Raw genomic sequence first — 11,040 nt, 5'->3', positions numbered from 1 at the left:
CTCCCACCCTCTCCTCTTCTACCTCGAGTAGAATGCCTTTTCTTGGAATGTTGTCGCTTCAAAAGAGACTGTACGGCAGCATAAATTCAAAATTTAATAGCAACTCACACACCAATTTTCCTTTTTCTCCCGTCTCACTGCACGTGCGCCCCGAAGTTCCGATCTCCCTCCACCCTTATACACCCTGTACACTGCTGATACTCTGTAAACCCTATTTCTGTGTCTATCTGTTCCAGCACGCTGGAGTCATTGCTGTATTCTACATACCATTCACCTAAAACCCCAACTGAATCCTCAACTCAGTTTCAACTACCTTACCTACTGGTGCAAACTTAGATCCTCAAGATCAACGTCTGCAAGATACAGAAATCCACCGCCAGTGTACGACAATGAGACGAAATGACAGTTCAGGGGTTAAAAAGAGCTCGTGCATCTGAAAGACGAGACAGACATGAAATGTAAAACTATTTCTATGCGCAATGCTTTTATACACCAAGTTCCTACTGACGTCGCGCCGTAACGCGCAGTGTATGTCTGCCACTAGCTAAATGGCTCTGAGAACTATGGGACTTAACTGCTGATGTCATCAGTCCCCTAGAACTTAGAGCTAGTTAAACCTAACTAACCTAAGGACATCCATGCCCGAGGCCGGATTCGAACCTGCGACCGTAGCGGTCGCGCGGTTCCGGACTGTAGTGCCTAGAGCCGCTCGACCACCCCGGCCGGCTGTTATCAGCACCGAAGCTGGAACGAGATGTGACCGCTAAAGTCTTCGGATCATGGTTGTTCAGGAATGCAACGACACACGGTGCCAATCTATTCCAAGCAGTTTCAAAGTGTCTGCTTCTAACACCACAGATTATACATGCCTAGGAAGCGGGCAGTCAATAGCACTAGGCTTTGCGAGAGAATGTGTTAAATGACCGTTTTAATAATCGACACTAATTTGGCAACAAATATCGGCATTTTATAGCACAGAGTGGGCTCGTGAGTATCTGTCCAAAATATGACTGCGCGAGAATTACCTATCGGATTTAAGTCGCACAGGGTTTTTTGTGTGTTTTTTTCCCCAAACTATGTCCGCGGATTTCTCCGCTGTAAACTAAGACAAAGACAATCTCCAAGTAACGTCTAAAACTCAGAATTCTGTCTGTGCACTCTAAATTTTTTGAGTTGTGTCCCACTGCAAGAAAATTCTGCAAGTTGTAAACTTACGCTTCCGCACCGAACTGTGGCGTTCCAGACACCCAAAGACTTTCTCAATGACTTCTGCTTATCTTTGTGACTGAAATGACACACGAATGTCACTCAGGAAACCACGGGTTCACGTACTGTCCATTCCTCTGCACGTGCAGACCGTATAGAACCGCGTCCCATTTCTGTCTCCAGATCCATTAGATTTACTATCGAAAAATGAAGATGAAAACTTCATCTCACAACCTACATTAAAGCTACTGGGCCCGCTGTGAGTCGGCTTCGAACCCGCATCTACCCTCACCAAACACAGCGCTGTTCGCACTTACTGTTCGAGCAATCGTTTGCGTGGGGCGTTCAGTTTCGATAGGTGGCAGCGCTGCACGTAGCCTCGAAACTCTGTGCTGAAGGTGCGTTCCAAGCAGAAAGCTGTCATTGAATTGCTTTTGGCGGTAAACCAGAGCACTGCAGATATTCGCAGGCTCTTGCAGGCTGTCTACGGGGACCTGGCAGTGAACCAAAGCACGGCGAGTCGTTGGGAGAGGCGTCTGTCAGCGTCGAGATGCGGCCGCGCAGAGGTGCCCGGCGCCCCGCCTGCCGCAGCACGCAGCTGTGGCCCCTGCAGTGCTGGAGCGTGCGGACACTCTCATCCCAGGAGGTCGAGGGGTCGCAATGGGACACGCCCCGCTGCACAACTGGATGTCTCCCTGTTGCGGTAACGAGTAGAGAGTTCCTCGCCGCGTAGCAGAAGACCGTAAAGAGCAATCAATTACCGTCTGTGCGGAGTCGCTTACACGTTACGAGCCTTATCGTGACAATTTTTTGTCGAGCATCGTCATAGGCGATGAAACGTGGGTTCATTACTTTAAACTAAAAACAAAGCGGCAATCCGAGTAGTCGCGCAACATCACCTCCCCTCTGAAGAAAACGTTCAAAATGGCGCCCTCAGCCGATACAGCCATGGCGACAGACTTGAGGCACTCTGAAGGAATTATTCTGTTTGATGTCCTCCCTTACGGTACAACGATAAACTCTTGAAGTATCTTGCGCTACCCTCAGGAATTGAAGAAACGACTTCAGAGTGCTTGTCGCCACAAGAATGCAAACGAACTTCATCTCCGTGACAGCGCAAGGGCCCACCCGAGGGGAGCTCTGGAAACTTGATTGGAGTGTTGTCCAGCATCCACCGTACAGAGCGGATCTCACACCTCTCGAGCTCCATCGGTTTGCGCCAACGAAGAACGCTCTCCACGGGAAGTGGGGAGGTTGCTGATCCAGCGAGGCGTCGACTGCTGAGCCGCCCAGCGCCACGCGGTCATACAGGCCCTCCCATTAGAGTTGCGTAAGGACGTCGCATCGAACGGAAATTGTGTATAAAAATAGGGTTTCGTAGCCAAAAGAATGAGGAGGCATTTGTGGAAGTGAAATCCTGAATAAAACTAACCTGATTTCGGAAAAACATGTGTTGCATTACTTACTGAACGGTTCTGGTATTGAATTTCTCTTACCATAAGCTGCTATACTTTGATTAATGTAAAAGATATCATTAAAGCGAAGCACGAGCCTATTCATTTCGAAAGGATATTATCTCGTGTGTCTATTGCCAATGACCACACAATGTTTGGCTAGTTCTTACAGAATATGTATCTTAATTGTGTTTAAGACTTGAAATGAAATTAATTCTTACAAGCAGGTATAGCTCAGACCCTTTAGATGTAGTCAGCGTTTGTATTACTATTCACTATAGTATCTTATTTTGAATTTTTGTTAGTGTATTCTAAAATCAAAAGGAGCAGCTAGTACTATGTGAGACAGGTATCGAAGCTCCCATAATCGTAACGTAGCACAACAGAGCATATATACAGGGTGAACATTAGTGAAACCGACATGGTGTAAGAATGGATTCTGTAATATTATGTGATTGTCTTATCATTTTAAATCATTCACTAATCGAGCAGTCGCTCAGGCAACAGCTACAGTTAGCAAATAATGTTGCGAGAATGTAAAAGGTGAACGACCTGTGACGTAACTTGTTTATTGTCGAAGCGCCATCAGAGATGCAGTGAGTTATTGACTTTGAAAACCGCGGCGCGAAAAACGGACAGAAGAAGAACACTTTTACACATGTTTTTTTTTTTTTTTTTTTTTTTTTTTTTGAGGTACGAGATATTCTCGATGAACAGTTACTCATTCTTCTCTTGTCTCCTGTAACTTGTGTCGGACGCGCATGTCTTGCCGCCGTATTATTATTGTTAAAATTAATATTGTTCTAGTGTAAAGTAAATGTGTAATACTCAAAGTGCCTAGCAGTAGATTTATTGTGCGACGTGTATGTGAAAACGTCAGAGGAATTGTTTTCATTAAGAGAAGTGCCAGTCAAAACGGCATCCATGTTAAATCCGTCATTGCAGTGTAAGTTTGTCTATTACTTGCCATAAATTCAGAGTTAAATGGAACTGGTGTATGGACTATTCATTTACTATAGAATCTATGTCGCACTTCTTCATGAAATTATTTAATTTTCTATATGTTTCTGCCAAATAGAGAGTTCACAGTCACGAATTCTTTCGTCGAGTTCGGACGGAAGTTGCATGCGGCGAAATATTTTCTCCGCGCCATATTCTACTGGTAAATGCATGATAAACTACGGTCCCTTAGGAAATTCATGTTGAGGTATCCAAAATAATTATATTTTGAATAGGCATTTACTCTCCTCTGCAATGCAACTTCCGACTGATCAGGCGATCCAACAAGAAACAGCCGCACACGGTCGGCGTTCGCAAATATGTTTCCACCGCTGATTATAGCTATATGTTACAGCACAAAAGTAACATATTGTTATAATTAGAGACTACGCACGGGGACATTTATAACTGTATGTTTATGTATACACATTACGTAAACATATTGTTATAATTGGCGCCCAACGTGGGGCCTGAATTAAAAAAAAAATATACTCAAAGGAATAACAATTTATATAAGATACGCATTGTGGGAATATTCATAAATAATTGTAGCTAATCTTGTGCTTGTTATTTGTTACATTACATCAAATGCCATCCAATAAAATTTCCATTGAGCGAAAGAAACGAGATATTCAGAGAAAATTATGGAAGAGAGATTTTTTTTTTGGAACAGAATTTGTGCGAAAATCTAGTTGCAACGCCCAAGGCAGTCATCAGTAACGTAAGTTAAAATTTCCTTAATTTCATCCGACATTAATCAATTTGTGACGATCTTTAGTAGTTGCAGTAAAAGATTTGCTTTGAATTCAGTAGATTGCATTTAGTAGATTAGTAATTTCTTCAAGTATTGTTTAAATTCCATTGTTGTGTATTGCATATCATTTGTTTTTAAATGTCCGCTGCCTGTTCACGGAGCTGACCAGCCTTAGTTTTCATTTATTTTGAACAGTGTGCAGCCATACTTTCTTTACGGTCCAGAATAGTCTCTTGTTCTCGTGACGTACATCTCCCGACATTCCGATCTTGTGACGTAGCAGTGACAACCGACTCGCAACCGATAAATTACATCTCTGTCGACAGCTGACGGCCGTAGCTCAAACGAACTTCATTGACTTACTGTTTGTAAATAAGTGAGCTATGGCAGACGATAAAATGTCATCACTAGATTCAAATGAACGGAATGAAACGAGTGAAGTGTCGCGTCGCTTACGGTCCCGCACGATAATTAGTAGGGCTGAGACACCAATTGAAACAATTGTAGAAAGTGAAGTGGGAAATCTTACGGACTTTGGTGCCTCACACCATAATGTTACCGGTACTGAACTAGACAATGCCAACATAGTTTCTGCCACTAGTAGTCGTAGCCATATACCGGTTACAAGGGAGGTAGGTGAAAGCAATTCAGGGGTAGTGACAGACGATGTATTCAAACAGCTACTGAGTCAAATAAGTCAAATGATGCAGGACGGAAATCGCCAAATGGTGAATTCCATTAAAAATGATTTGAAAGACGAAAATAGACAAATGTTAGCCTCACTTGAAGATGATTTGAAAGACGAAAATAGACAAATGTTAGCCTCACTTGAAGATAAACTTTCTACAGTAAGCGAAGAAATAAAAACTGTTAGAGAAAACGTAGCCAAAGAAGTAGCAAAGCAAGTTAAGGATGCTGTTTCTCAAATGCGAAGTGGAATAATTTTCGAAATGAATGACACTTTAGCTACCATGCAAAGCGAGACAGCTGACATCCGAAACGCAACCAAGAATCTTGACTCCACCGTAACCACGGTTAATCACAGATTAGACAGAGTAACTACGCAGGTAGAAAAACTAACTGAGGGAATGTCAAACTTGACTCTGGAAACGGAAACGAAAGTAAAGGAGAGGCTAGATAGTCATGAGAGAGAATTTAGAGAAAAGTATGAGAACTGGATTGCTGGAAAGGACAAATTTGTCGAAGATAAAATTAACGAAGACCTAGTAGAGACTGTGAAAGCAACCACTCTTGGTATCTTGTCAGCTCCTGGAAGCTCCGGAGATACCGTACTGTCTGAACTCGGTAGCATTAGGCGTACCCTTCAGCAAGAATTACCAAATTGGAAGCAAGAGGTAACGGAACAGCTAAATAACCTGAAGGCACAAGTGAGTAGTAGTTCCCGAATACAGAGACCGAATTATCCTAACTCTTTAGCCTCAGAGGAAGAAGATGAATTATTTCGGCAATTCCGAATACCTGTTGTATCTAATGAACACACTTCACCACCACATATTCCAGTTAGTCGCCGAAATCAAGAATCTGACTCAGTAGTAAAAATGATGAAGGAAGAAAGCATGATAAAGCATCGAGTTTTTCAAACCTTTAACCCAGAAAAACGAAATATCCACCCAATTGTCTTTCTTCGTGGATTCTCCGGGATTTTTCCAAATTCGTGGACTGATAGACAGCGTATCCAATTTGTTACCGGATATATAGGTGGCGAATCGGCAATATGGGGAACAGAAATGGTTGATAAGTGTCGAACATATGAGGAGTTTGAGCACTGTTTCCTCAGCAAATTTTGGAGCGAAGGTGTTCAGAAGCGCCTTCGTAAAGAAGTCTATAATGCAGAACAATTTGACCCCAGGAATAGTAGCCTGAGAAAGTACTTCGAAAAATATCTTGGCAAAATTAGGTATTGGGATAACCCTATCAATAGTAAAGATGTAATTATGATTCTCAAGTCGAAATTACCCATTTCGATTCGTGAAAAGCTGATAGCCATACCAGATGATGATCCAGATACCTTTCTGTCGATATTAGATTCCCTAGACCTGATCTATGAGGACATGAGAGCTAACAAACCGCGGAATACTCCGCACAATTCTTGGCCACAACATTACGACAGTAACGGCTATGAAAAGCCAGGGAACGGTTCAAAAAATAGTAACGACTGGCAAAACGGAAATAAAGGCAGTGGGTATCCGCACAAAAGGAATAGACATAATCAAAACAACCGATTTAATCCCGTGTATAACACGACTGGTAACCAGTACGGCAATCAATCGTACAAGCAGAAGTTTGGAAACGGTTTCAGTCAAAAAGGTTGCCAACAGCAGAGCGGATCGCAATGGAATGCACCGTACTCGCGCAGCCAACACTCAGATTAGGGGCAGCAACAAACAGCTGATAACGCCCACTCATACCAATACAACTCCGCGCCTAGTAAAAATCAAGCGCAGGGAATGTACAGAAACACACAGTTTAACGGCAAACCACAGTGTGAAGGTGGATTTCACAGTAACAATTCCGGAAATCATAATAGTAATAAAAATCATCAGACCCCGCGAAGGCATTACAATCCCCCTGTATTTTTCGCAAACGCGGAAGACAGTAATACGTATTGGGCACCAGAACAAACGCAGCAACATTTTGACACAAGGTTTGTGCATAACAGTAATTTTGTTCCTCAGTGTTCTCATAATGTCAGATTGGTCGAACTTTCTAATGATGAAGGCCAATCAAAACCACACAAACAGGAAAACTAAGTTCAGCATCTGAAAGCTCCCTAAGTGATGCTGTGAGACAGAATGGGGGCTACCACTTCGACGGAGAGACTAACCATGACGTACTTGTACTGAGATACGGTGTTAACTTATAAAGTAGGCGAAAAGGTCTTGCTAAAAACACACTTTAAACCATCGTTGCTCTTACACAAAAATCGAAAATGGCAAAGTCTTTTTGAGGGACCTTACGAGATCCTTCGTATACCGCATACAGGTTGTTATCTGATTTCTGATCCCGCAAATGGAAAAATAAAAGGATTATACCATCACTCTGATCTTAAAAAATATCATGCTACAGAATAAGTCAAAAGGAAAGCTTTATAATGACAAGAGAAGGTTAGCCGCTAGTGACTAAGTGACAACTGATTTGACTTCGTTAAAAAAATGCCTAGAATATATCACACGACAGTGAATCTATCTTGCTATACAGCAGACAATTTGAAATATGTTATCTTGAGCCATAATTTAAGTAAAGACAAGCTGATAAATAAAAAAAATTCTTGTTTAACAAAGAAAGTGATGAACTCCAAGAACTCTAGTTTTAAGATTTAGTTTTTAGGAGATAATATTTAAGAGAGAAAAATGAAATATAAAGCGAAGGATGTGCCTAACAAGCCGGCTTCTGCGATATGAAACGCTAAAGAAGTGAAAATAAAACATAGTATGTAAGAATTTTTTTTAAGTTCAAGGAGCAATGATCCAGAAACGAAATTTATTTTCGTCAAGGACAAGGGTCGCTTGACAATTATTGGTTCCTGATCCCACTAAAAGGGGAAACAAGTAACTAGTTTCTAAGTCAGCTATGTCTAGATTAAGTTCCAATGTACATAGAAATCTGGAACAGGTTCATCTCTGCATTAAAATAACGTAATGTTTACGAAGCATGCGAGTTACTTGTAAGTACCAACATGACCACGAAAGCGCTATCCTTCAGCTAGATAAACAAAGTAGCATTAATTGTAATTGCAATACGCAGGACAGATACATTCAAAGCCATAAGTGAAATAAATACCAAGTATAAGAGCGTAAGTGGCAAGGACAAAGCAATTATGACTTAAAGTCATATATAGAGGCCAATGCAGTGTAGTGCAAGCAGGCGTCAAGGCGAGAATAAAATGACAATGAAACCGCCGGAAAAACAAAGTAGCTAGTTTGTAATTGGAGCGTGTACGCAGACGTACGGCACAAAGGAAAATTAATTTCTAAGTCATAAGGAACAAGAAGTTGTTTGCTAAATTTCTTCTTCTATGTACTATTATATCTATGTCTTTCTTCTGAATTTGTGTAAATATCCTAACCCGCCTAAACCCGTCCCGTAGACTTGACGTCACAGATTGAGAAATGCGGTTGACGTGGAAGGCTGGTTTGGCATACGATTTTCAAAAGGAAGCGCGTGAACGAAATCGAGAAAAGCTAGTTTTGAAATGTCTTTATTTTTCCTTTTAAAGTCAATCCGAGACGCAAACCGAGATCGCGATAAGGAATTTGAAATTTTCTTGAATGGTGTTCTGTTCTCATGTGAGAGGGCAATCAAATGTGACTGATTGATCCTCACATCTAGTAAAAAGAGAATTTTTGTTGAAATGACAGTGATAACTTTAATGAATCTAATAAATAGAAAGAACGATTGAAATGAATTAAAATAATAATAATTGCTAACAGATCGGAGAAACTAATGTATTGTGACTGTGAACCAAAAGCATAATTAGTCTTAGAGAAAGATGAGGAACAATGTAAAGCGAAATGTTAAGGTAGTTAGCAACAAAGCAACAGAAATTGAAATGGACATGATAATCAAAGCTCTCACTTAGCAAGCTTCAAAGTGAGACAATTTATTTGATTATAAACTGTAAAAAAAAAAATTGTGTAGTGTATAAGTGAAGGCTTAAAATGGTGTGGAAGTCTGCCACTGACACGATGAAGAAAAAAGTGTTAAACGTGCAGATAGGCCGACGGACAATGATAGTCCGGTTGTGTAACCGAAGGCGGTGATGTGATTACGTGCAGTGCATCGGAAACCAAGTGTGTTAGCTGCTTTGCAAAGTGCGAGCACTAGCCTACCTTAAAATCTTCAAAATCGGCTGGAAAATGTGGAGACAGGGATGGTTTCAATGGAGCCTCTGTCCCTGGTAATTCTCGTCCCTCCTCACCAGCCTCAGCAAACCACAAAATACCACAACACCATCGACGCAACGTGTTCACTGAACCGTGCGCGGAAAAGCTGAAGTACCGCGTGGAGACTAGTGAGCGCCTCGAGTTGCGACTCAGCACTAACAATCAGCCTGTGTCAACGTACATCGACGCAACAAACGCGTTAAATTTCAAGTGATGTACTAGCACAGCACTCCCGCTGCAGTTCGACGAAACGGACTTTCCATGAAAGCCGCTCCCAAAATAAAAGACTTTTATATGAGTTCACAACATATCACATACTATGCTAGTGTTATATCCCGTGGATGAAATGTGAACAGCCAAACCACACGCGAATAGTGACAAAGTCAAATTCCTATGAATCCCAAGTCCTAAAATAGATTTAAGCTTAGTTTTTAGACTAATGGGTATTTATATTTCTTTTGTTACATGTAACGTGTGTACGTAACGTACGAGTGAGACTCGCCCGCCAGAGCTGATGAAAAGTTTTCTACTCGGAGACCGCAAAATAGCGATCCAACTTCTCAAGCCATAAGCTTCACCTGGAGAAGAATCAAATTTTAACTTACCTGTCAATACACAAACAGTGAAAGCGTAAAAATCATGACAACTAGTGAGCAATGAAAAATGGACACGTGTCAGAAATTCCATGTGTGAGAATTATATGTGTATAAAAATAGACACGTGTGAGAAATTCCATGTGTGAGAATTATGTGCGTATAAAAAGATGAATCCTATGTGTTTTCTTTCAGGAGCAAAGAGCCTATGAGCTCTGGACAATAACTTGAGGCCACAAAGATGGTCGGTATGAACTCTGTAAAAAAAAAAAAAAAAAAAAAAAAAAAAAAGACTGTAATGAGTATAATGTATAATGTCCATTGTAAACTTCGTAGATTTACTGTCTTAGTTTTTAAATTTTTTTGTGTATCTTTACCTTAAGAACTGTCTTTGTCTATGAATGAGAGATCACCATATTTGTGTAATCCTAATAATCAAATGACAGGAATACTGTGTTTGATCAATGTAAATCTGTAAAGTACTCAATCCCATAATGTTAACGGCGAAATGTGAATCTCGGTAATCTCCTTGATTTCCAAGATTCCCATGGAAGGCAATGTAACATTATGTGAATGTCTTATCATTTTAAATCATTCACTAATCGAGCAGTCGCTCGGCAACAGCTACAGTTAGCAAATAATGTTGCGAGAATGTAAAAGGTGAACGACCTGTGACGTAACTTGTTTATTGTCGAAGCGCCGTCAGAGATGCAGTGAGTTGTTGACTTTGAAAACCGCGGCGTGAAAAACGGACAGAAGAAGAACACTTTTACACAATTTTTTTTTTTTTTTTTTTTTTTTTTTTGAGGTACGAGATATTCTCGATGAACAGTTACTCATTCTTCTCTTGTCTCCTGTAACTTGTGTCGGACGCGCATGTCTTGCCGCCGTATTATTATTGTTAAAATTAATATTGTTCTAGTGTAAAGTAAATGTGTAATACTCAAAGTGCCTAGCAGTAGATTTATTGTGCGACGTGTATGTGAAAACGTCAGAGGAATTGTTTTCATTAAGAGAAGTGCCAGTCAAAACGGCATCCATGTTAAATCCGTCATTGCAGTGTAAGTTTGTCTATTACTTGCCATAAATTCAGAGTTAAATGGAACTGGTGTATGGACTATTCATTTACT

Source organism: Schistocerca cancellata, chromosome 6 (assembly GCF_023864275.1).
Source record: "Schistocerca cancellata isolate TAMUIC-IGC-003103 chromosome 6, iqSchCanc2.1, whole genome shotgun sequence".
Classification (NCBI taxonomy): Eukaryota; Metazoa; Arthropoda; class Insecta; order Orthoptera; family Acrididae; genus Schistocerca; species Schistocerca cancellata.
The sequence above is the reverse complement of the archived record's forward strand: the minus strand, read 5'-3'. Positions refer to the sequence as shown.